A 24,053-nucleotide genomic window follows, 5' to 3' on the forward strand; every position below is an offset into this window, starting at 1 on the left:
GGCGCCCTCCGCCGCCGTCTAGGGCCACACCACCCTGAACGCCCCCGATCTCGTCTGGTCTCGGAAGCTAAGCAGGGTCGGGCCCGGTTAGTACTTGGATGGGAGACCGCCTGGGAATACCGGGTGCCACAGGCTGCTTCTTTTTTTTTTTTTTTTTTTTTTTTTTGCCTCTTGTTCTGTCCCCTTTCCGGGAGCGCGGCGGCGGCCCGGGGTGGGGGTGACCCCAACCCTCAGCGCCCGCCGCGGTGCCTGGCGCCCCAGCCCGCACCGTGGGGCCTCCTCTTGTCCCAAGCCGCGACACCGCCGCCACGCGGCAGCATGCGTGGCATCTGGACTGTCAGGTCTCAGACCAAAGGTCTGCTCTGTGGGAACCGACACGCTGGAGGAAACCTTGAGAGTCTGAGAGGGGAGGGAGTTCCAGAAGAAGGCCAGGATGTCATTTTGAGGGAGTATGTGACCAGAACTCGTCCCGTTGCTTTTGGGGGTTCTATGGGCTCCACGCAGGAATCTTTGGTGGTGGCACCTGATGTTGGGGGATCCGGAGTCACACCCAGACCTGCTCCACAGGCCTCCTTTTACTTTTCTCTTCGGATTCATTATTTTTAAAAAGTGTCTCTTACCTCTATGATTGCATTTTCTTTTCTCTCTCTTTTCAAGCAGATGATGGGAGTACAAGTATTCAGGTGACATGTGTTGCCCGTGCCCCCCTCCCCCCTGTGTTCTCATTCATATACCTCTCATGTTGTTCCAGCGTATTGTGGGGGTACCAGTGTTAAGGTCGGGTACAGTTGCCCTCTCCAAGCCTCCCCCCTGGGGTCAGAGCTTCAAGTGCGCCCATCCCCCAGTCGGTGCGCACCCACCCCATTCCTAATGGAGGTGGATGCCCATCCCCTCCCCCCACCCGCCCGAGACCCACCCGATGAAGGTGATTCCTCTCCGTCCACTTAGGTGTCCATCCGTTCGTACCAATTTGCTGGTGAGCGCGCTCACGTGGTGCTCGTGTGTCCATTCTTGGGATACTTGGCCTACTGGAACGGGCTCCAGCTCTGGCCAGGAGAACACGAGAGGTGCCCTCTCACCGCTGCTCCTCACAGCCGAATGGCACTCCGTGGTGTCCACGCGCCACATTTTATTAATGCACTCCTGGCTGGATGGGCACTCGGGTCGCTTCCACGTCTTTGCGATTGTGAATTGTGCCCTAACTGTCACCCTAACCCTTACCCAGCCCGTCTCCTCTGCCCCTGCCTGACGCACTCCTCCCCGGCCAGGCCCGTCACTGTCCTGGGTCCCCGGCCTGACCGGCTCCTCCCCGCCCGGCCTGTCACCGTCCTCTGCCCCTGCCTGACATGCTCCTTCCCGCCCGGCCTCTCACCGTCCTCGGCCCCTGCCTGACCGGCTCCTCCGTCGCCTGGGCCTTCCAAGGGCTTGGTGTGGACGCTGCTTCCAGGAAGCCCTCCAGAAACCTGGCAGCAGGGTGGCCGCAGCAGTCTCCAGCAGCCGTCCCTAAGTCGCGTGAGTGCGGGGGACGTGCCCCCGCTGTGCCCCCGCGGGGGCCCAGCCTGGTGTCTTCCCTGAGGCCCTGGGGCTGCCGGCTGGGCTGCCGCTCCCCGCAAGGGGAGAGCCGCGGAGGTGGGGACCGCCTCCTGATGGGGACGTACGTACACGCAGCTCTCCACGTCGGATCCCGGGGCTCTCTGTCCTGCCCGAAGGCCCAGCGGGCCTGCGGGTCCTTAGAGTGGCAAAAACATCCGAAAGCTGAGACTGAGGGTCCGGTGGGTGTCTGCACTTTTGTGCTGGGCACCCCAGGGAGGCCCGGGGGCTGGCTGGACAACGTGGTCTGCTGGGCGGGGGTGTTGGAGGAGCAACTGATGCCCTTTGCACCTTGGGTAGCAAGAGTCTGAGGTGTCTCTGAGCCCTGTGCCATGTCCGGGGGGGGGGGTGCGGGGGGGAGGAGGAGGAGGAGGACGTGGGAAGGGCCGGGGCCTGCAGTCCTGTTCCCGGGGTGGCACGGCAAGTGGCTTCTTCCACAGGCTGCTTGGCCTGGGCTCCCTGCACCTGGGCCTTTGGGGGACTGGCCCTGTGCTTGCCAACACTTCCTGCAGGGACCCAGAGCTGGGAGGTGGCATCTCTCAGCCCTGGGTCGGGCAGAGCCCCAGCGGGCCATGCCCACAACCTCTCTCAGCACCGGTCCCCCAGAAGGCTCCTTTGGGACCAGGATTCTCTTGCGGTGACTCTTTAAGGTCTGGCCCCTGGATGGAGGGGCACCAGGAGTAGAGGAGCAGGAAGGGGAAGGGGGTGGCCATGCGAGGGGACACTTTGAGGCCAAGTCCCAGCTTCAGCCTGATCCTCCTGGGAACCCCGCTCTGAGACAAGGAGCCGGGCTTCGCATTCCCACAGCAGCCAGTCGTGGGCTGAGGACACCTGGGGCGTTGGGAACTCCCTGGCTTCTCCTTGGTTTAACATCTAGAGCTGCTTGTGAATCGGGCCGCCACACACACCCGAGTGCAGGTGTCTTCCGCACAGACTGCGGGCCTCGCTCTTCTGAAGGCCGCTAGCTCGCCACCCACCCACGGGTGAACCTGGTCAGGGTGCTTTCTCTCGGGGGCAGACTCTTTTCCGGGCGGGCTACCGGTGTCTCTGTTTGCTCGTTTCTTTCTTCCATTTCGGGAAAGGCTTCCTTGCTGGGTGTGGAAATCTCCTATGCCTTCCCTCGCCTATTCTGTCAGCTTTCAAATTCTCTTTCAGTTGCCACCCTCACAGATGGATTAGGAAACTCTTTGCGGTGCACTCATTAGTGAAATGACCTCAATGAAGCTGGAATCCAATATCTAATGGCCGATTTTTAGCGAGTCCACACGCCAGGGTGGTTGGGGTCCAATGCAGCCCCGGCCAGGCCCAGGCCCCTTGGACTGGGCCACAGGAGGACACAGAGGAGGGTCCCGGCCCCCACGAAGCGGTGCCGGCGGTTCTCCACGGGCTGGGGCGTTTTCCAGAGGTAGGAGATGGAGGGGACTGATTTCTTCAGCGCCCCACAAACCACGCCACCCCACCCCACCCATGGGACACATCCCCAGAGAGAGACGCCCCATACACTGGCTCCCCTCCCCCTTGCGCTGTGCCCCAGCCCTGGCCCGGGGGAATAGGCGGCAGCCCACCCACAGGGCGAGGGGGGGCGCAGCTGAAAGGGGTTGTGGGGGAGGGCGGCCCCTGGCTGGGGTCAAAGGGCGAGCGCCGCGCGCGTGCGTGCGCAGTCAGCGTCAGCGGCGGCGACGCGCCGGGGGTGGGCAGCGGGTAGGTGAAGGAGGCCGGGCGAGGAGACGAGGGGGGCTGGGAGGGCTCCACCTTGGCGAGTCCAGCCGTGGAGGCGCATCTTGTGTGAGTGTGAGTGAGTGTGAGTGTGTGTGTGTGTGTATAGAGAGACAGCCCCCCGCCCCGCCCATCACCCCCGTCCCTGGGAGCCCGCGGGACCCGGCCGGCGAACTCAACAGGCCCGGCCCGGCGCGGGGCCTGGGGCGGGAGGCGGCGGTGGCGGCGGCGGCGGCGGCGGCGGCGGCGGCGGGGGGAAAGCGCAGAGAGGCTCGGCTTCTTGAGCGGGGCAGGGGCGCCCTCCGCCGCCGTCTAGGGCCACACCACCCTGAACGCCCCCGATCTCGTCTGGTCTCGGAAGCTAAGCAGGGTCGGGCCCGGTTAGTACTTGGATGGGAGACCGCCTGGGAATACCGGGTGCCACAGGCTGCTTCTTTTTTTTTTTTTTTTTTTTTTTTTTGCCTCTTGTTCTGTCCCCTTTCCGGGAGCGCGGCGGCGGCCCGGGGTGGGGGTGACCCCAACCCTCAGCGCCCGCCGCGGTGCCTGGCGCCCCAGCCCGCACCGTGGGGCCTCCTCTTGTCCCAAGCCGCGACACCGCCGCCACGCGGCAGCATGCGTGGCATCTGGACTGTCAGGTCTCAGACCAAAGGTCTGCTCTGTGGGAACCGACACGCTGGAGGAAACCTTGAGAGTCTGAGAGGGGAGGGAGTTCCAGAAGAAGGCCAGGATGTCATTTTGAGGGAGTATGTGACCAGAACTCGTCCCGTTGCTTTTGGGGGTTCTATGGGCTCCACGCAGGAATCTTTGGTGGTGGCACCTGATGTTGGGGGATCCGGAGTCACACCCAGACCTGCTCCACAGGCCTCCTTTTACTTTTCTCTTCGGATTCATTATTTTTAAAAAGTGTCTCTTACCTCTATGATTGCATTTTCTTTTCTCTCTCTTTTCAAGCAGATGATGGGAGTACAAGTATTCAGGTGACATGTGTTGCCCGTGCCCCCCTCCCCCCTGTGTTCTCATTCATATACCTCTCATGTTGTTCCAGCGTATTGTGGGGGTACCAGTGTTAAGGTCGGGTACAGTTGCCCTCTCCAAGCCTCCCCCCTGGGGTCAGAGCTTCAAGTGCGCCCATCCCCCAGTCGGTGCGCACCCACCCCATTCCTAATGGAGGTGGATGCCCATCCCCTCCCCCCACCCGCCCGAGACCCACCCGATGAAGGTGATTCCTCTCCGTCCACTTAGGTGTCCATCCGTTCGTACCAATTTGCTGGTGAGCGCGCTCACGTGGTGCTCGTGTGTCCATTCTTGGGATACTTGGCTTACTGGAACGGGCTCCAGCTCTGGCCAGGAGAACACGAGAGGTGCCCTCTCACCGCTGCTCCTCACAGCCGAATGGCACTCCGTGGTGTCCACGCGCCACATTTTATTAATGCACTCCTGGCTGGATGGGCACTCGGGTCGCTTCCACGTCTTTGCGATTGTGAATTGTGCCCTAACTGTCACCCTAACCCTTACCCAGCCCGTCTCCTCTGCCCCTGCCTGACGCACTCCTCCCCGGCCAGGCCCGTCACTGTCCTGGGCCCCCGGCCTGACCGGCTCCTCCCCGCCCGGCCTGTCACCGTCCTCTGCCCCTGCCTGACATGCTCCTTCCCGCCCGGCCTCTCACCGTCCTCGGCCCCTGCCTGACCGGCTCCTCCGTCGCCTGGGCCTTCCAAGGGCTTGGTGTGGACGCTGCTTCCAGGAAGCCCTCCAGAAACCTGGCAGCAGGGTGGCCGCAGCAGTCTCCAGCAGCCGTCCCTAAGTCGCGTGAGTGCGGGGGACGTGCCCCCGCTGTGCCCCCGCGGGGGCCCAGCCTGGTGTCTTCCCTGAGGCCCTGGGGCTGCCGGCTGGGCTGCCGCTCCCCGCAAGGGGAGAGCCGCGGAGGTGGGGACCGCCTCCTGATGGGGACGTACGTACACGCAGCTCTCCACGTCGGATCCCGGGGCTCTCTGTCCTGCCCGAAGGCCCAGCGGGCCTGCGGGTCCTTAGAGTGGCAAAAACATCCGAAAGCTGAGACTGAGGGTCCGGTGGGTGTCTGCACTTTTGTGCTGGGCACCCCAGGGAGGCCCGGGGGCTGGCTGGACAACGTGGTCTGCTGGGCGGGGGGGTTGGAGGAGCAACTGATGCCCTTTGCACCTTGGGTAGCAAGAGTCTGAGGTGTCTCTGAGCCCTGTGCCATGTCCGGGGGGGGGGGTGCGGGGGGGAGGAGGAGGAGGAGGACGTGGGAAGGGCCGGGGCCTGCAGTCCTGTTCCCGGGGTGGCACGGCAAGTGGCTTCTTCCACAGGCTGCTTGGCCTGGGCTCCCTGCACCTGGGCCTTTGGGGGACTGGCCCTGTGCTTGCCAACACTTCCTGCAGGGACCCAGAGCTGGGAGGTGGCATCTCTCAGCCCTGGGTCGGGCAGAGCCCCAGCGGGCCATGCCCACAACCTCTCTCAGCACCGGTCCCCCAGAAGGCTCCTTTGGGACCAGGATTCTCTTGCGGTGACTCTTTAAGGTCTGGCCCCTGGATGGAGGGGCACCAGGAGTAGAGGAGCAGGAAGGGGAAGGGGGTGGCCATGCGAGGGGACACTTTGAGGCCAAGTCCCAGCTTCAGCCTGATCCTCCTGGGAACCCCGCTCTGAGACAAGGAGCCGGGCTTCGCATTCCCACAGCAGCCATTCGTGGGCTGAGGACACCTGGGGCGTTGGGAACTCCCTGGCTTCTCCTTGGTTTAACATCTAGAGCTGCTTGTGAATCGGGCCGCCACACACACCCGAGTGCAGGTGTCTTCCGCACAGACTGCGGGCCTCGCTCTTCTGAACGCCGCTAGCTCGCCACCCACCCACGGGTGAACCTGGTCAGGGTGCTTTCTCTCGGGGGCAGACTCTTTTCCGGGCGGGCTACTGGTGTCTCTGTTTGCTCGTTTCTTTCTTCCATTTCGGGAAAGGCTTCCTTGCTGGGTGTGGAAATCTCCTATGCCTTCCCTCGCCTATTCTGTCAGCTTTCAAATTCTCTTTCAGTTGCCACCCTCACAGATGGATTAGGAAACTCTTTGCGGTGCACTCATTAGTGAAATGACCTCAATGAAGCTGGAATCCAATATCTAATGGCCGATTTTTAGCGAGTCCACACGCCAGGGTGGTTGGGGTCCAATGCAGCCCCGGCCAGGCCCAGGCCCCTTGGACTGGGCCACAGGAGGACACAGAGGAGGGTCCCGGCCCCCACGAAGCGGTGCCGGCGGTTCTCCACGGGCTGGGGCGTTTTCCAGAGGTAGGAGATGGAGGGGACTGATTTCTTCAGCGCCCCACAAACCACGCCACCCCACCCCACCCATGGGACACATCCCCAGAGAGAGACGCCCCATACACTGGCTCCCCTCCCCCTTGCGCTGTGCCCCAGCCCTGGCCCGGGGGAATAGGCGGCAGCCCACCCACAGGGCGAGGGGGGGCGCAGCTGAAAGGGGTTGTGGGGGAGGGCGGCCCCTGGCTGGGGTCAAAGGGCGAGCGCCGCGCGCGTGCGTGCGCAGTCAGCGTCAGCGGCGGCGACGCGCCGGGGGTGGGCAGCGGGTAGGTGAAGGAGGCCGGGCGAGGAGACGAGGGGGGCTGGGAGGGCTCCACCTTGGCGAGTCCAGCCGTGGAGGCGCATCTTGTGTGAGTGTGACTGAGTGTGAGTGTGTGTGTGTGTGTATAGAGAGACAGCCCCCCGCCCCGCCCATCACCCCCGTCCCTGGGAGCCCGCGGGACCCGGCCGGCGAACTCAACAGGCCCGGCCCGGCGCGGGGCCTGGGGCGGGAGGCGGCGGTGGCGGCGGCGGCGGCGGCGGCGGCGGCGGCGGCGGCGGGGGGAAAGCGCAGAGAGGCTCGGCTTCTTGAGCGGGGCAGGGGCGCCCTCCGCCGCCGTCTAGGGCCACACCACCCTGAACGCCCCCGATCTCGTCTGGTCTCGGAAGCTAAGCAGGGTCGGGCCCGGTTAGTACTTGGATGGGAGACCGCCTGGGAATACCGGGTGCCACAGGCTGCTTCTTTTTTTTTTTTTTTTTTTTTTTTTTGCCTCTTGTTCTGTCCCCTTTCCGGGAGCGCGGCGGCGGCCCGGGGTGGGGGTGACCCCAACCCTCAGCGCCCGCCGCGGTGCCTGGCGCCCCAGCCCGCACCGTGGGGCCTCCTCTTGTCCCAAGCCGCGACACCGCCGCCACGCGGCAGCATGCGTGGCATCTGGACTGTCAGGTCTCAGACCAAAGGTCTGCTCTGTGGGAACCGACACGCTGGAGGAAACCTTGAGAGTCTGAGAGGGGAGGGAGTTCCAGAAGAAGGCCAGGATGTCATTTTGAGGGAGTATGTGACCAGAACTCGTCCCGTTGCTTTTGGGGGTTCTATGGGCTCCACGCAGGAATCTTTGGTGGTGGCACCTGATGTTGGGGGATCCGGAGTCACACCCAGACCTGCTCCACAGGCCTCCTTTTACTTTTCTCTTCGGATTCATTATTTTTAAAAAGTGTCTCTTACCTCTATGATTGCATTTTCTTTTCTCTCTCTTTTCAAGCAGATGATGGGAGTACAAGTATTCAGGTGACATGTGTTGCCCGTGCCCCCCTCCCCCCTGTGTTCTCATTCATATACCTCTCATGTTGTTCCAGCGTATTGTGGGGGTACCAGTGTTAAGGTCGGGTACAGTTGCCCTCTCCAAGCCTCCCCCCTGGGGTCAGAGCTTCAAGTGCGCCCATCCCCCAGTCGGTGCGCACCCACCCCATTCCTAATGGAGGTGGATGCCCATCCCCTCCCCCCACCCGCCCGAGACCCACCCGATGAAGGTGATTCCTCTCCGTCCACTTAGGTGTCCATCCGTTCGTACCAATTTGCTGGTGAGCGCGCTCACGTGGTGCCCGTGTGTCCATTCTTGGGATACTTGGCTTACTGGAACGGGCTCCAGCTCTGGCCAGGAGAACACGAGAGGTGCCCTCTCACCGCTGCTCCTCACAGCCGAATGGCACTCCGTGGTGTCCACGCGCCACATTTTATTAATGCACTCCTGGCTGGATGGGCACTCGGGTCGCTTCCACGTCTTTGCGATTGTGAATTGTGCCCTAACTGTCACCCTAACCCTTACCCAGCCCGTCTCCTCTGCCCCTGCCTGACGCACTCCTCCCCGGCCAGGCCCGTCACTGTCCTGGGCCCCCGGCCTGACCGGCTCCTCCCCGCCCGGCCTGTCACCGTCCTCTGCCCCTGCCTGACATGCTCCTTCCCGCCCGGCCTCTCACCGTCCTCGGCCCCTGCCTGACCGGCTCCTCCGTCGCCTGGGCCTTCCAAGGGCTTGGTGTGGACGCTGCTTCCAGGAAGCCCTCCAGAAACCTGGCAGCAGGGTGGCCGCAGCAGTCTCCAGCAGCCGTCCCTAAGTCCCGTGAGTGCGGGGGACGTGCCCCCGCTGTGCCGCGGGGGCCCAGCCTGGTGTCTTCCCTGAGGCCCTGGGGCTGCCGGCTGGGCTGCCGCTCCCCGCAAGGGGAGAGCCGCGGAGGTGGGGACCGCCTCCTGATGGGGACGTACGTACACGCAGCTCTCCACGTCGGATCCCGGGGCTCTCTGTCCTGCCCGAAGGCCCAGCGGGCCTGCGGGTCCTTAGAGTGGCAAAAACATCCGAAAGCTGAGACTGAGGGTCCGGTGGGTGTCTGCACTTTTGTGCTGGGCACCCCAGGGAGGCCCGGGGGCTGGCTGGACAACGTGGTCTGCTGGGCGGGGGGGTTGGAGGAGCAACTGATGCCCTTTGCACCTTGGGTAGCAAGAGTCTGAGGTGTCTCTGAGCCCTGTGCCATGTCCGGGGGGGGTGCGGGGGGGAGGAGGAGGAGGAGGACGTGGGAAGGGCCGGGGCCTGCAGTCCTGTTCCCGGGGTGGCACGGCAAGTGGCTTCTTCCACAGGCTGCTTGGCCTGGGCTCCCTGCACCTGGGCCTTTGGGGGACTGGCCCTGTGCTTGCCAACACTTCCTGCAGGGACCCAGAGCTGGGAGGTGGCATCTCTCAGCCCTGGGTCGGGCAGAGCCCCAGCGGGCCATGCCCACAACCTCTCTCAGCACCGGTCCCCCAGAAGGCTCCTTTGGGACCAGGATTCTCTTGCGGTGACTCTTTAAGGTCTGGCCCCTGGATGGAGGGGCACCAGGAGTAGAGGAGCAGGAAGGGGAAGGGGGTGGCCATGCGAGGGGACACTTTGAGGCCAAGTCCCAGCTTCAGCCTGATCCTCCTGGGAACCCCGCTCTGAGACAAGGAGCCGGGCTTCGCATTCCCACAGCAGCCAGTCGTGGGCTGAGGACACCTGGGGCGTTGGGAACTCCCTGGCTTCTCCTTGGTTTAACGTCTAGAGCTGCTTGTGAATCGGGCCGCCACACACACCCGAGTGCAGGTGTCTTCCGCACAGACTGCGGGCCTCGCTCTTCTGAAGGCCGCTAGCTCGCCACCCACCCACGGGTGAACCTGGTCAGGGTGCTTTCTCTCGGGGGCAGACTCTTTTCCGGGCGGGCTACCGGTGTCTCTGTTTGCTCGTTTCTTTCTTCCATTTCGGGAAAGGCTTCCTTGCTGGGTGTGGAAATCTCCTATGCCTTCCCTCGCCTATTCTGTCAGCTTTCAAATTCTCTTTCAGTTGCCACCCTCACAGATGGATTAGGAAACTCTTTGCGGTGCACTCATTAGTGAAATGACCTCAATGAAGCTGGAATCCAATATCTAATGGCCGATTTTTAGCGAGTCCACACGCCAGGGTGGTTGGGGTCCAATGCAGCCCCGGCCAGGCCCAGGCCCCTTGGACTGGGCCACAGGAGGACACAGAGGAGGGTCCCGGCCCCCACGAAGCGGTGCCGGCGGTTCTCCACGGGCTGGGGCGTTTTCCAGAGGTAGGAGATGGAGGGGACTGATTTCTTCAGCGCCCCACAAACCACGCCACCCCACCCCACCCATGGGACACATCCCCAGAGAGAGACGCCCCATACACTGGCTCCCCTCCCCCTTGCGCTGTGCCCCAGCCCTGGCCCGGGGGAATAGGCGGCAGCCCACCCACAGGGCGAGGGGGGGCGCAGCTGAAAGGGGTTGTGGGGGAGGGCGGCCCCTGGCTGGGGTCAAAGGGCGAGCGCCGCGCGCGTGCGTGCGCAGTCAGCGTCAGCGGCGGCGACGCGCCGGGGGTGGGCAGCGGGTAGGTGAAGGAGGCCGGGCGAGGAGACGAGGGGCCTGGGAGGGCTCCACCTTGGCGAGTCCAGCCGTGGAGGCGCATCTTGTGTGAGTGTGAGTGAGTGTGAGTGTGTGTGTGTGTGTATAGAGAGACAGCCCCCCGCCCCGCCCCGCCCCGCCCATCACCCCCGTCCCTGGGAGCCCGCGGGACCCGGCCGGCGAACTCAACAGGCCCGGCCCGGCGCGGGGCCTGGGGCGGGAGGCGGCGGATGCGGCGGCGGCGGCGGCGGCGGCGGCGGCGGCGGCGGGGGGAAAGCGCAGAGAGGCTCGGCTTCTTGAGCGGGGCAGGGGCGCCCTCCGCCGCCGTCTAGGGCCACACCACCCTGAACGCCCCCGATCTCGTCTGGTCTCGGAAGCTAAGCAGGGTCGGGCCCGGTTAGTACTTGGATGGGAGACCGCCTGGGAATACCGGGTGCCACAGGCTGCTTCTTTTTTTTTTTTTTTTTTTTTTTGCCTCTTGTTCTGTCCCCTTTCCGGGAGCGCGGCGGCGGCCCGGGGTGGGGGTGACCCCAACCCTCAGCGCCCGCCGCGGTGCCTGGCGCCCCAGCCCGCACCGTGGGGCCTCCTCTTGTCCCAAGCCGCGACACCGCCGCCACGCGGCAGCATGCGTGGCATCTGGACTGTCAGGTCTCAGACCAAAGGTCTGCTCTGTGGGAACCGACACGCTGGAGGAAACCTTGAGAGTCTGAGAGGGGAGGGAGTTCCAGAAGAAGGCCAGGATGTCATTTTGAGGGAGTATGTGACCAGAACTCGTCCCGTTGCTTTTGGGGGTTCTATGGGCTCCACGCAGGAATCTTTGGTGGTGGCACCTGATGTTGGGGGATCCGGAGTCACACCCAGACCTGCTCCACAGGCCTCCTTTTACTTTTCTCTTCGGATTCATTATTTTTAAAAAGTGTCTCTTACCTCTATGATTGCATTTTCTTTTCTCTCTCTTTTCAAGCAGATGATGGGAGTACAAGTATTCAGGTGACATGTGTTGCCCGTGCCCCCCTCCCCCCTGTGTTCTCATTCATATACCTCTCATGTTGTTCCAGCGTATTGTGGGGGTACCAGTGTTAAGGTCGGGTACAGTTGCCCTCTCCAAGCCTCCCCCCTGGGGTCAGAGCTTCAAGTGCGCCCATCCCCCAGTCGGTGCGCACCCACCCCATTCCTAATGGAGGTGGATGCCCATCCCCTCCCCCCACCCGCCCGAGACCCACCCGATGAAGGTGATTCCTCTCCGTCCACTTAGGTGTCCATCCGTTCGTACCAATTTGCTGGTGAGCGCGCTCACGTGGTGCCCGTGTGTCCATTCTTGGGATACTTGGCTTACTGGAACGGGCTCCAGCTCTGGCCAGGAGAACACGAGAGGTGCCCTCTCACCGCTGCTCCTCACAGCCGAATGGCACTCCGTGGTGTCCACGCGCCACATTTTATTAATGCACTCCTGGCTGGATGGGCACTCGGGTCGCTTCCACGTCTTTGCGATTGTGAATTGTGCCCTAACTGTCACCCTAACCCTTACCCAGCCCGTCTCCTCTGCCCCTGCCTGACGCACTCCTCCCCGGCCAGGCCCGTCACTGTCCTGGGCCCCCGGCCTGACCGGCTCCTCCCCGCCCGGCCTGTCACCGTCCTCTGCCCCTGCCTGACATGCTCCTTCCCGCCCGGCCTCTCACCGTCCTCGGCCCCTGCCTGACCGGCTCCTCCGTCGCCTGGGCCTTCCAAGGGCTTGGTGTGGACGCTGCTTCCAGGAAGCCCTCCAGAAACCTGGCAGCAGGGTGGCCGCAGCAGTCTCCAGCAGCCGTCCCTAAGTCCCGTGAGTGCGGGGGACGTGCCCCCGCTGTGCCGCGGGGGCCCAGCCTGGTGTCTTCCCTGAGGCCCTGGGGCTGCCGGCTGGGCTGCCGCTCCCCGCAAGGGGAGAGCCGCGGAGGTGGGGACCGCCTCCTGATGGGGACGTACGTACACGCAGCTCTCCACGTCGGATCCCGGGGCTCTCTGTCCTGCCCGAAGGCCCAGCGGGCCTGCGGGTCCTTAGAGTGGCAAAAACATCCGAAAGCTGAGACTGAGGGTCCGGTGGGTGTCTGCACTTTTGTGCTGGGCACCCCAGGGAGGCCCGGGGGCTGGCTGGACAACGTGGTCTGCTGGGCGGGGGGGTTGGAGGAGCAACTGATGCCCTTTGCACCTTGGGTAGCAAGAGTCTGAGGTGTCTCTGAGCCCTGTGCCATGTCCGGGGGGGGTGCGGGGGGGAGGAGGAGGAGGAGGACGTGGGAAGGGCCGGGGCCTGCAGTCCTGTTCCCGGGGTGGCACGGCAAGTGGCTTCTTCCACAGGCTGCTTGGCCTGGGCTCCCTGCACCTGGGCCTTTGGGGGACTGGCCCTGTGCTTGCCAACACTTCCTGCAGGGACCCAGAGCTGGGAGGTGGCATCTCTCAGCCCTGGGTCGGGCAGAGCCCCAGCGGGCCATGCCCACAACCTCTCTCAGCACCGGTCCCCCAGAAGGCTCCTTTGGGACCAGGATTCTCTTGCGGTGACTCTTTAAGGTCTGGCCCCTGGATGGAGGGGCACCAGGAGTAGAGGAGCAGGAAGGGGAAGGGGGTGGCCATGCGAGGGGACACTTTGAGGCCAAGTCCCAGCTTCAGCCTGATCCTCCTGGGAACCCCGCTCTGAGACAAGGAGCCGGGCTTCGCATTCCCACAGCAGCCAGTCGTGGGCTGAGGACACCTGGGGCGTTGGGAACTCCCTGGCTTCTCCTTGGTTTAACGTCTAGAGCTGCTTGTGAATCGGGCCGCCACACACACCCGAGTGCAGGTGTCTTCCGCACAGACTGCGGGCCTCGCTCTTCTGAAGGCCGCTAGCTCGCCACCCACCCACGGGTGAACCTGGTCAGGGTGCTTTCTCTCGGGGGCAGACTCTTTTCCGGGCGGGCTACCGGTGTCTCTGTTTGCTCGTTTCTTTCTTCCATTTCGGGAAAGGCTTCCTTGCTGGGTGTGGAAATCTCCTATGCCTTCCCTCGCCTATTCTGTCAGCTTTCAAATTCTCTTTCAGTTGCCACCCTCACAGATGGATTAGGAAACTCTTTGCGGTGCACTCATTAGTGAAATGACCTCAATGAAGCTGGAATCCAATATCTAATGGCCGATTTTTAGCGAGTCCACACGCCAGGGTGGTTGGGGTCCAATGCAGCCCCGGCCAGGCCCAGGCCCCTTGGACTGGGCCACAGGAGGACACAGAGGAGGGTCCCGGCCCCCACGAAGCGGTGCCGGCGGTTCTCCACGGGCTGGGGCGTTTTCCAGAGGTAGGAGATGGAGGGGACTGATTTCTTCAGCGCCCCACAAACCACGCCACCCCACCCCACCCATGGGACACATCCCCAGAGAGAGACGCCCCATACACTGGCTCCCCTCCCCCTTGCGCTGTGCCCCAGCCCTGGCCCGGGGGAATAGGCGGCAGCCCACCCACAGGGCGAGGGGGGGCGCAGCTGAAAGGGGTTGTGGGGGAGGGCGGCCCCTGGCTGGGGTCAAAGGGCGAGCGCCGCGCGCGTGCGTGCGCAGTCAGCGTCAGCGGCGGCGACGCGCCGGGGGTGGGCAGCGGGTAGGTGAAGGAGGCCGGGCGAGGAGACGAGGGGCCTGGGAGGGCTCCACCTTGGCGAGTCCAGCCGTGGAGGCGCATCTTGTGTGAGTGTGAGTGAGTGTGAGTGTGTGTGTGTGTGTATAGAGAGACAGCCCCCCGCCCCGCCCCGCCCATCACCCCCGTCCCTGGGAGCCCGCGGGACCCGGCCGGCGAACTCAACAGGCCCGGCCCGGCGCGGGGCCTGGGGCGGGAGGCGGCGGATGCGGCGGCGGCGGCGGCGGCGGCGGCGGCGGCGGGGGGAAAGCGCAGAGAGGCTCGGCTTCTTGAGCGGGGCAGGGGCGCCCTCCGCCGCCGTCTAGGGCCACACCACCCTGAACGCCCCCGATCTCGTCTGGTCTCGGAAGCTAAGCAGGGTCGGGCCCGGTTAGTACTTGGATGGGAGACCGCCTGGGAATACCGGGTGCCACAGGCTGCTTCTTTTTTTTTTTTTTTTTTTTTTTGCCTCTTGTTCTGTCCCCTTTCCGGGAGCGCGGCGGCGGCCCGGGGTGGGGGTGACCCCAACCCTCAGCGCCTGCCCGCGGTGCCTGGCGCCCCAGCCCGCACCGTGGGGCCTCCTCTTGTCCAAGCCGCGACACCGCCGCCACGCGGCAGCATGCGTGGCATCTGGACTGTCAGGTCTCAGACCAAAGGTCTGCTCTGTGGGAACCGACACGCTGGAGGAAACCTTGAGAGTCTGAGAGGGGAGGGAGTTCCAGAAGAAGGCCAGGATGTCATTTTGAGGGAGTATGTGACCAGAACTCGTCCCGTTGCTTTTGGGGGTTCTATGGGCTCCACGCAGGAATCTTTGGTGGTGGCACCTGATGTTGGGGGATCCGGAGTCACACCCAGACCTGCTCCACAGGCCTCCTTTTACTTTTCTCTTCGGAATTCATTATTTTTAAAAAGTGTCTCTTACCTCTATGATTGCATTTTCTTTTCTCTCTCTTTTCAAGCAGATGATGGGAGTACAAGTATTCAGGTGACATGTGTTGCCCGTGCCCCCCTCCCCCCTGTGTTCTCATTCATATACCTCTCATGTTGTTCCAGCGTATTGTGGGGGTACCAGTGTTAAGGTCGGGTACAGTTGCCCTCTCCAAGCCTCCCCCCTGGGGTCAGAGCTTCAAGTGCGCCCATCCCCAGTCGGTGCGCACCCACCCCATTCCTAATGGAGGTGGATGCCCATCCCCTCCCCCCACCCGCCCGAGACCCACCCGATGAAGGTGATTCCTCTCCGTCCACTTAGGTGTCCATCCGTTCGTACCAATTTGCTGGTGAGCGCGCTCACGTGGTGCCCGTGTGTCCATTCTTGGGATACTTGGCTTACTGGAACGGGCTCCAGCTCTGGCCAGGAGAACACGAGAGGTGCCCTCTCACCGCTGCTCCTCACAGCCGAATGGCACTCCGTGGTGTCCACGCGCCACATTTTATTAATGCACTCCTGGCTGGATGGGCACTCGGGTCGCTTCCACGTCTTTGCGATTGTGAATTGTGCCCTAACTGTCACCCTAACCCTTACCCAGCCCGTCTCCTCTGCCCCTGCCTGACGCACTCCTCCCCGGCCAGGCCCGTCACTGTCCTGGGCCCCCGGCCTGACCGGCTCCTCCCCGCCCGGCCTGTCACCGTCCTCTGCCCCTGCCTGACATGCTCCTTCCCGCCCGGCCTCTCACCGTCCTCGGCCCCTGCCTGACCGGCTCCTCCGTCGCCTGGGCCTTCCAAGGGCTTGGTGTGGACGCTGCTTCCAGGAAGCCCTCCAGAAACCTGGCAGCAGGGTGGCCGCAGCAGTCTCCAGCAGCCGTCCCCTAAGTCCCGTGAGTGCGGGGGACGTGCCCCCGCTGTGCCGCGGGGGCCCAGCCTGGTGTCTTCCCTGAGGCCCTGGGGCTGCCGGCTGGGCTGCCGCTCCCCGCAAGGGGAGAGCCGCGGAGGTGGGGACCGCCTCCTGATGGGGACGTACGTACACGCAGCTCTCCACGTCGGATCCCGGGGCTCTCTGTCCTGCCCGAAGGCCCAGCGGGCCTGCGGGTCCTTAGAGTGGCAAAAACATCCGAAAGCTGAGACTGAGGGTCCGGTGGGTGTCTGCACTTTTGTGCTGGGCACCCCAGGGAGGCCCGGGGGCTGGCTGGACAACATGGTCTGCTGGGCGGGGGGGTTTGGAGGAGCAACTGATGCCCTTTGCACCTTGGGTAGCAAGAGTCTGAGGTGTCTCTGAGCCCTGTGCCATGTCCGGGGGGGGTGCGGGGGGGAGGAGGAGGAGGAGGACGTGGGAAGGGCCGGGGCCTGCAGTCCTGTTCCCGGGTGGCACGGCAAGTGGCTTCTTCCACAGGCTGCTTGGCCTGGGCTCCCTGCACCTGGGCCTTTGGGGGACTGGCCCTGTGCTTGCCAACACTTCCTGCAGGGACCCAGAGCTGGGAGGTGGCATCTCTCAGCCCTGGGTCGGGCAGAGCCCCAGCGGGCCATGCCCACAACCTCTCTCAGCACCGGTCCCCCAGAAGGCTCCTTTGGGACCAGGATTCTCTTGCGGTGACTCTTTAAGGTCTGGCCCCTGGATGGAGGGGCACCAGGAGTAGAGGAGCAGGAAGGGGAAGGGGGTGGCCATGCGAGGGGACACTTTGAGGCCAAGTCCCAGCTTCAGCCTGATCCTCCTGGGAACCCCGCTCTGAGACAAGGAGCCGGGCTTCGCATTCCCACAGCAGCCAGTCGTGGGCTGAGGACACCTGGGGCGTTGGGAACTCCCTGGCTTCTCCTTGGTTTAACGTCTAGAGCTGCTTGTGAATCGGGCCGCCACACACACCCGAGTGCAGGTGTCTTCCGCACAGACTGCGGGCCTCGCTCTTCTGAAGGCCGCTAGCTCGCCACCCACCCACGGGTGAACCTGGTCAGGGTGCTTTCTCTCGGGGGCAGACTCTTTTCCGGGCGGGCTACCGGTGTCTCTGTTTGCTCGTTTCTTTCTTCCATTTCGGGAAAAGGCTTCCTTGCTGGGTGTGGAAATCTCCTATGCCTTCCCTCGCCTATTCTGTCAGCTTTCAAATTCTCTTTCAGTTGCCACCCTCACAGATGGATTAGGAAACTCTTTGCGGTGCACTCATTAGTGAAATGACCTCAATGAAGCTGGAATCCAATATCTAATGGCCGATTTTTAGCGAGTCCACACGCCAGGGTGGTTGGGGTCCAATGCAGCCCCGGCCAGGCCCAGGCCCCTTGGACTGGGCCACAGGAGGACACAGAGGAGGGTCCCGGCCCCCACGAAGCGGTGCCGGCGGTTCTCCACGGGCTGGGGCGTTTTCCAGAGGTAGGAGATGGAGGGGACTGATTTCTTCAGCGCCCCACAAACCACGCCACCCCACCCCACCCATGGGACACATCCCCAGAGAGAGACGCCCCATACACTGGCTCCCCTCCCCCTTGCGCTGTGCCCCAGCCCTGGCCCGGGGGAATAGGCGGCAGCCCACCCACAGGCGAGGGGGGCGCAGCTGAAAGGGGGTTGTGGGGGAGGGCGGCCCCTGGCTGGGGTCAAAGGGCGAGCGCCGCGCGCGTGCGTGCGCAGTCAGCGTCAGCGGCGGCGACGCGCCGGGGGTGGGCAGCGGGTAGGTGAAGGAGGCCGGGCGAGGAGACGAGGGGCCTGGAGGGCTCCACCTTGGCGAGTCCAGCCGTGGAGGCGCATCTTGTGTGAGTGTGAGTGAGTGTGAGTGTGTGTGTGTGTGTATAGAGAGACAGCCCCCGCCCCGCCCCGCCCATCACCCCCGTCCCTGGGAGCCCGCGGGACCCGGCCGGCGAACTCAACAGGCCCGGCCCGGCGCGGGGCCTGGGGCGGGAGGCGGCGGATGCGGCGGCGGCGGCGGCGGCGGCGGCGGCGGCGGCGGGGGGAAAGCGCAGAGAGGCTCGGCTTCTTGAGCGGGGCAGGGGCGCCCTCCGCCGCCGTCTAGGGCCACACCACCCTGAACGCCCCCGATCTCGTCTGGTCTCGGAAGCTAAGCAGGGTCGGGGCCCGGTTAGTACTTGGATGGGAGACCGCCTGGGAATACCGGGTGCCACAGGCTGCTTCTTTTTTTTTTTTTTTTTTTTTTTGCCTCTTGTTCTGTCCCCTTTCCGGGAGCGCGGCGGCGGCCCGGGGTGGGGGTGACCCCAACCCTCAGCGCCTGCCGCGGTGCCTGGCGCCCCAGCCCGCACCGTGGGGCCTCCTCTTGTCCCAAGCCGCGACACCGCCGCCACGCGGCAGCATGCGTGGCATCTGGACTGTCAGGTCTCAGACCAAAGGTCTGCTCTGTGGGAACCGACACGCTGGAGGAAACCTTGAGAGTCTGAGAGGGGAGGAGTTCCAGAAGAAGGCCAGGATGTTCATTTTGAGGGAGTATGTGACCAGAACTCGTCCCGTTGCTTTTGGGGGTTCTATGGGCTCCACGCAGGAATCTTTGGTGGTGGCACCTGATGTTGGGGGATCCGGAGTCACACCCAGACCTGCTCACAGGCCTCCTTTTTACTTTTCTCTTCGGATTCATTATTTTTAAAAGTGTCTCTTACCTCTATGATTGCATTTTCTTTTCTCTCTCTTTCAAGCAGATGATGGGAGTACAAGTATTCAGGTGACATGTGTTGCCCGTGCCCCCCTCCCCCTGTGTTCTCATTCATATACCTCTCATGTTGTTCCAGCGTATTGTGGGGGTACCAGTGTTAAGGTCGGGTACAGTTGCCCTCTCCAAGCCTCCCCCCTGGGGTCAGAGCTTCAAGAGCGCCCATCCCCCAGTCGGTGCGCACCCACCCCATTCCTAATGGAGGTGGATGCCCATCCCCTCCCCCCACCCGCCCGAGACCCACCCGATGAAGGTGATTCCTCTCCGTCCACTTAGGTGTCCATCCGTTCGTACCAATTTGCTGGTGAGCGCGCTCACGTGGTGCCCGTGTGTCCATTCTTGGGATACTTGGCTTACTGGAACGGGCTCCAGCTCTGGCCAGGAGAACACGAGAGGTGCCCTCTCACCGCTGCTCCTCACAGCCGAATGGCACTCCGTGGTGTCCACGCGCCACATTTTTATTAATGCACTCCTGGCTGGATGGGCACTCGGGTCGCTTCCACGTCTTTGCGATTGTGAATTGTGCCCTAACTGTCACCCTAACCCTTACCCAGCCCGTCTCCTCTGCCCCTGCCTGACGCACTCCTCCCCGGCCAGGCCCGTCACTGTCCTGGGCCCCCGGCCTGACCGGCTCCTCCCCGCCCGGCCTGTCACCGTCCTCTGCCCCTGCCTGACATGCTCCTTCCCGCCCGGCCTCTCCGTCCTCGGCCCCTGCCTGACCGGCTCCTCCGTCGCCTGGGCCTTCCAAGGGCTTGGTGTGGACGCTGCTTCCAGGAAGCCCTCCAGAAACCTGGCAGCAGGGTGGCCGCAGCAGTCTCCAGCAGCCGTCCCTAAGTCCCGTGAGTGCGGGGGACGTGCCCCCGCTGTGCCGCGGGGGCCCAGCCTGGTGTCTTCCCTGAGGCCCTGGGGCTGCCGGCTGGGCTGCCGCTCCCCGCAAGGGAGAGCCGCGGAGGTGGGGACCGCCTCCTGATGGGACGTACGTACACGCAGCTCTCCACGTCGGATCCCGGGGCTCTCTGTCCTGCCCGAAGGCCCAGCGGGCCTGCGGGTCCTTAGAGTGGCAAAAACATCCGAAAGCTGAGACTGAGGGTCCGGTGGGTGTCTGCACTTTTGTGCTGGGCACCCCAGGGAGGCCCGGGGGCTGGCTGGACAACATGGTCTGCTGGGCGGGGGGGTTGGAGGAGCAACTGATGCCCTTTGCACCTTGGGTAGCAAGAGTCTGAGGTGTCTCTGAGCCCTGTGCCATGTCCGGGGGGGGTGCGGGGGGGAGGAGGAGGAGGAGGACGTGGGAAGGGCCGGGGCCTGCAGTCCTGTTCCCGGGGTGGCACGGCAAGTGGCTTCTTCCACAGGCTGCTTGGCCTGGGCTCCCTGCACCTGGGCCTTTGGGGACTGGCCCTGTGCTTGCCAACACTTCCTGCAGGGACCCAGAGCTGGGAGGTGGCATCTCTCAGCCCTGGGTCGGGCAGAGCCCCAGCGGCCATGCCCACAACCTCTCTCAGCACCGGTCCCCCAGAAGGCTCCTTTGGGACCAGGATTCTCTTGCGGTGACTCTTTAAGGTCTGGCCTCTGGATGGAGGGCACCAGGAGTAGAGGAGCAGGAAGGGGAAGGGGGTGGCCATGCGAGGGGACACTTTGAGGCCAAGTCCCAGCTTCAGCCTGATCCTCCTGGGAACCCCGCTCTGAGACAAGGAGCCGGGCTTCGCATTCCCACAGCAGCCAGTCGTGGGCTGAGGACACCTGGGGCGTTGGGAACTCCCTGGCTTCTCCTTGGTTTAACGTCTAGAGCTGCTTGTGAATCGGGCCGCCACACACACCCGAGTGCAGGTGTCTTCCGCCACAGACTGCGGGCCTCGCTCTTCTGAACGCCGCTAGCTCGCCACCCACCCACGGGTGAACCTGGTCAGGGTGCTTTCTCTCGGGGGCAGACTCTTTTCCGGGCGGGCTACCGGTGTCTCTGTTTGCTCGTTTCTTTCTTCCATTTCGGGAAAGGCTTCCTTGCTGGGTGTGGAAATCTCCTATGCCTTCCCTCGCCTATTCTGTCAGCTTTCAAATTCTCTTTCAGTTGCCACCCTCACAGATGGATTAGGAAACTCTTTGCGGTGCACTCATTAGTGAAATGACCTCAATGAAGCTGGAATCCAATATCTAATGGCCGATTTTTAGCGAGTCCACACGCCAGGGTGGTTGGGGTCCAATGCAGCCCCGGCCAGGCCCAGGCCCCTTGGACTGGGCCACAGGAGGACACAGAGGAGGGTCCCGGCCCCCACGAAGCGGTGCCGGCGGTTCTCCACGGGCTGGGGCGTTTTCCAGAGGTAGGAGATGGAGGGGACTGGATTTCTTCAGCGCCCCACAAACCACGCCACCCCCACCCCACCCATGGGACACATCCCCAGAGAGAGAAGCCATACACTGGCTCCCCTCCCCCTTGCGCTGTGCCCCAGCCCTGGCCCGGGGGAATAGGCGGCAGCCCACCCACAGGGCGAGGGGGGGCGCAGCTGAAAGGGGTTGTGGGGGAGGGCGGCCCCTGGCTGGGGTCAAAGGGCGAGCGCCGCGCGCGTGCGTGCGCAGTCAGCGTCAGCGGCGGCGACGCGCCGGGGGTGGGCAGCGGGTAGGTGAAGGAGGCCGGGCGAGGAGACGAGGGGCCTGGGAGGGCTCCACCTTGGCGAGTCCAGCCGTGGAGGCGCATCTTGTGTGAGTGTGAGTGAGTGTGTGTGTGTGTGTGTGTGTATAGAGAGACAGCCCCCCGCCCCGCCCCGCCCATCACCCCCGTCCCTGGGAGCCCGCGGGACCCGGCCGGCGAACTCAACAGGCCCGGCCCGGCGCGGGGCCTGGGGGCGGGAGGCGGCGGATGCGGCGGCGGCGGCGGCGGCGGCGGCGGCGGCGGCGGGGGAAAGCGCAGAGAGGCTCGGCTTCTTGAGCGGGGCAGGGGCGCCCTCCGCCGCCGTCTAGGGCCACACCACCCTGAACGCCCCCGATCTCGTCCTGGGCTTCGGAAGCTAAGCAGGGTCGGGCCCGGTTAGTACTTGGATGGGAGACCGCCTGGGAATACCGGGTGCCACAGGCTGCTTCTTTTTTTTTTTTTTTTTTTTTTTGCCTCTTGTTCTGTCCCCTTTCCGGGAGCGCGGCGGCGGCCCGGGGTGGGGGTGACCCCAACCCTCAGCGCCCGCCGCGGTGCCTGGCGCCCCAGCCCGCACCGTGGGGCCTCCTCTTGTCCCAAGCCGCGACACCGCCGCCACGCGGCAGCATGCGTGGCATCTGGACTGTCAGGTCTCAGACCAAAGGTCTGCTCTGTGGGAACCGACACGCTGGAGGAAACCTTGAGAGTCTGAGAGGGGAGGGAGTTCCAGAAGAAGGCCAGGATGTCATTTTGAGGGAGTATGTGACCAGAACTCGTCCCGTTGCTTTTGGGGGTTCTATGGGCTCCACGCAGGAATCTTTGGTGGTGGCACCTGATGTTGGGGGATCCGGAGTCACACCCAGACCTGCTCCACAGGCCTCCTTTTACTTTTCTCTTCGGATTCATTATTTTTAAAAAGTGTCTCTTACCTCTATGATTGCATTTTCTTTTCTCTCTCTTTTCAAGCAGATGATGGGAGTACAAGTATTCAGGTGACATGTGTTGCCCGTGCCCCCCTCCCCCCTGTGTTCTCATTCATATACCTCTCATGTTGTTCCAGCGTATTGTGGGGGTACCAGTGTTAAGGTCGGGTACAGTTGCCCTCTCCAAGCCTCCCCCCTGGGGTCAGAGCTTCAAGTGCGCCCATCCCCCAGTCGGTGCGCACCCACCCCATTCCTAATGGAGGTGGATGCCCATCCCCTCCCCCCACCCGCCCGAGACCCACCCGATGAAGGTGATTCCTCTCCGTCCACTTAGGTGTCCATCCGTTCGTACCAATTTGCTGGTGAGCGCGCTCACGTGGTGCCCGTGTGTCCATTCTTGGGATACTTGGCTTACTGGAACGGGCTCCAGCTCTGGCCAGGAGAACACGAGAGGTGCCCTCTCACCGCTGCTCCTCACAGCCGAATGGCACTCCGTGGTGTCCACGCGCCACATTTTATTAATGCACTCCTGGCTGGATGGGCACTCGGGTCGCTTCCACGTCTTTGCGATTGTGAATTGTGCCCTAACTGTCACCCTAACCCTTACCCAGCCCGTCTCCTCTGCCCCTGCCTGACGCACTCCTCCCCGGCCAGGCCCGTCACTGTCCTGGGCCCCCGGCCTGACCGGCTCCTCCCCGCCCGGCCTGTCACCGTCCTCTGCCCCTGCCTGACATGCTCCTTCCCGCCCGGCCTCTCACCGTCCTCGGCCCCTGCCTGACCGGCTCCTCCGTCGCCTGGGCCTTCCAAGGGCTTGGTGTGGACGCTGCTTCCAGGAAGCCCTCCAGAAACCTGGCAGCAGGGTGGCCGCAGCAGTCTCCAGCAGCCGTCCCTAAGTCCCGTGAGTGCGGGGGACGTGCCCCCGCTGTGCCGCGGGGGCCCAGCCTGGTGTCTTCCCTGAGGCCCTGGGGCTGCCGGCTGGGCTGCCGCTCCCCGCAAGGGGAGAGCCGCGGAGGTGGGGACCGCCTCCTGATGGGGACGTACGTACACGCAGCTCTCCACGTCGGATCCCGGGGCTCTCTGTCCTGCCCGAAGGCCCAGCGGGCCTGCGGGTCCTTAGAGTGGCAAAAACATCCGAAAGCTGAGACTGAGGGTCCGGTGGGTGTCTGCACTTTTGTGCTGGGCACCCCAGGGAGGCCCGGGGGCTGGCTGGACAACGTGGTCTGCTGGGCGGGGGGGTTGGAGGAGCAACTGATGCCCTTTGCACCTTGGGTAGCAAGAGTCTGAGGTGTCTCTGAGCCCTGTGCCATGTCCGGGGGGGGTGCGGGGGGGAGGAGGAGGAGGAGGACGTGGGAAGGGCCGGGGCCTGCAGTCCTGTTCCCGGGGTGGCACGGCAAGTGGCTTCTTCCACAGGCTGCTTGGCCTGGGCTCCCTGCACCTGGGCCTTTGGGGGACTGGCCCTGTGCTTGCCAACACTTCCTGCAGGGACCCAGAGCTGGGAGGTGGCATCTCTCAGCCCTGGGTCGGGCAGAGCCCCAGCGGGCCATGCCCACAACCTCTCTCAGCACCGGTCCCCCAGAAGGCTCCTTTGGGACCAGGATTCTCTTGCGGTGACTCTTTAAGGTCTGGCCCCTGGATGGAGGGGCACCAGGAGTAGAGGAGCAGGAAGGGGAAGGGGGTGGCCATGCGAGGGGACACTTTGAGGCCAAGTCCCAGCTTCAGCCTGATCCTCCTGGGAACCCCGCTCTGAGACAAGGAGCCGGGCTTCGCATTCCCACAGCAGCCAGTCGTGGGCTGAGGACACCTGGGGCGTTGGGAACTCCCTGGCTTCTCCTT

General features: G+C 64.0%; 5 non-coding genes and 2 pseudogenes across 5 annotated transcripts; all 7 read left to right on the plus strand.

Moving 5' to 3' along the window:
• Positions 1–16: 16 nt before the first annotated feature.
• LOC142867323 (5S ribosomal RNA) lies at positions 17–135 on the plus strand. The gene has a single exon (XR_012916955.1). It is a non-coding gene; the product is annotated as a 5S ribosomal RNA (ribosomal RNA).
• Positions 136–3,616: 3,481 nt separating this feature from the next.
• On the plus strand, positions 3,617–3,735 carry LOC142867325 (5S ribosomal RNA). Its single transcript, XR_012916957.1, has one exon. It is a non-coding gene; the product is annotated as a 5S ribosomal RNA (ribosomal RNA).
• Positions 3,736–7,222: 3,487 nt separating this feature from the next.
• LOC142867326 (5S ribosomal RNA) lies at positions 7,223–7,341 on the plus strand. The gene has a single exon (XR_012916958.1). It is a non-coding gene; the product is annotated as a 5S ribosomal RNA (ribosomal RNA).
• Positions 7,342–10,831: 3,490 nt separating this feature from the next.
• On the plus strand, positions 10,832–10,950 carry LOC142867327 (5S ribosomal RNA). The gene has a single exon (XR_012916959.1). It is a non-coding gene; the product is annotated as a 5S ribosomal RNA (ribosomal RNA).
• A 3,479-nt stretch (positions 10,951–14,429) lies between these two features.
• On the plus strand, positions 14,430–14,548 carry LOC142867328 (5S ribosomal RNA). The gene has a single exon (XR_012916960.1). It is a non-coding gene; the product is annotated as a 5S ribosomal RNA (ribosomal RNA).
• Positions 14,549–18,029: 3,481 nt separating this feature from the next.
• LOC142867186 (uncharacterized) lies at positions 18,030–18,149 on the plus strand (annotated as a pseudogene).
• A 3,474-nt stretch (positions 18,150–21,623) lies between these two features.
• Positions 21,624–21,744, plus strand: LOC142867271 (uncharacterized; annotated as a pseudogene).
• Positions 21,745–24,053: the final 2,309 nt, after the last annotated feature.

Source organism: Microcebus murinus, unplaced genomic scaffold, assembly GCF_040939455.1.
Source record: "Microcebus murinus isolate Inina unplaced genomic scaffold, M.murinus_Inina_mat1.0 scaf014_hap2_Mmur4.0, whole genome shotgun sequence".
NCBI lineage: Eukaryota > Metazoa > Chordata > Mammalia > Primates > Cheirogaleidae > Microcebus > Microcebus murinus.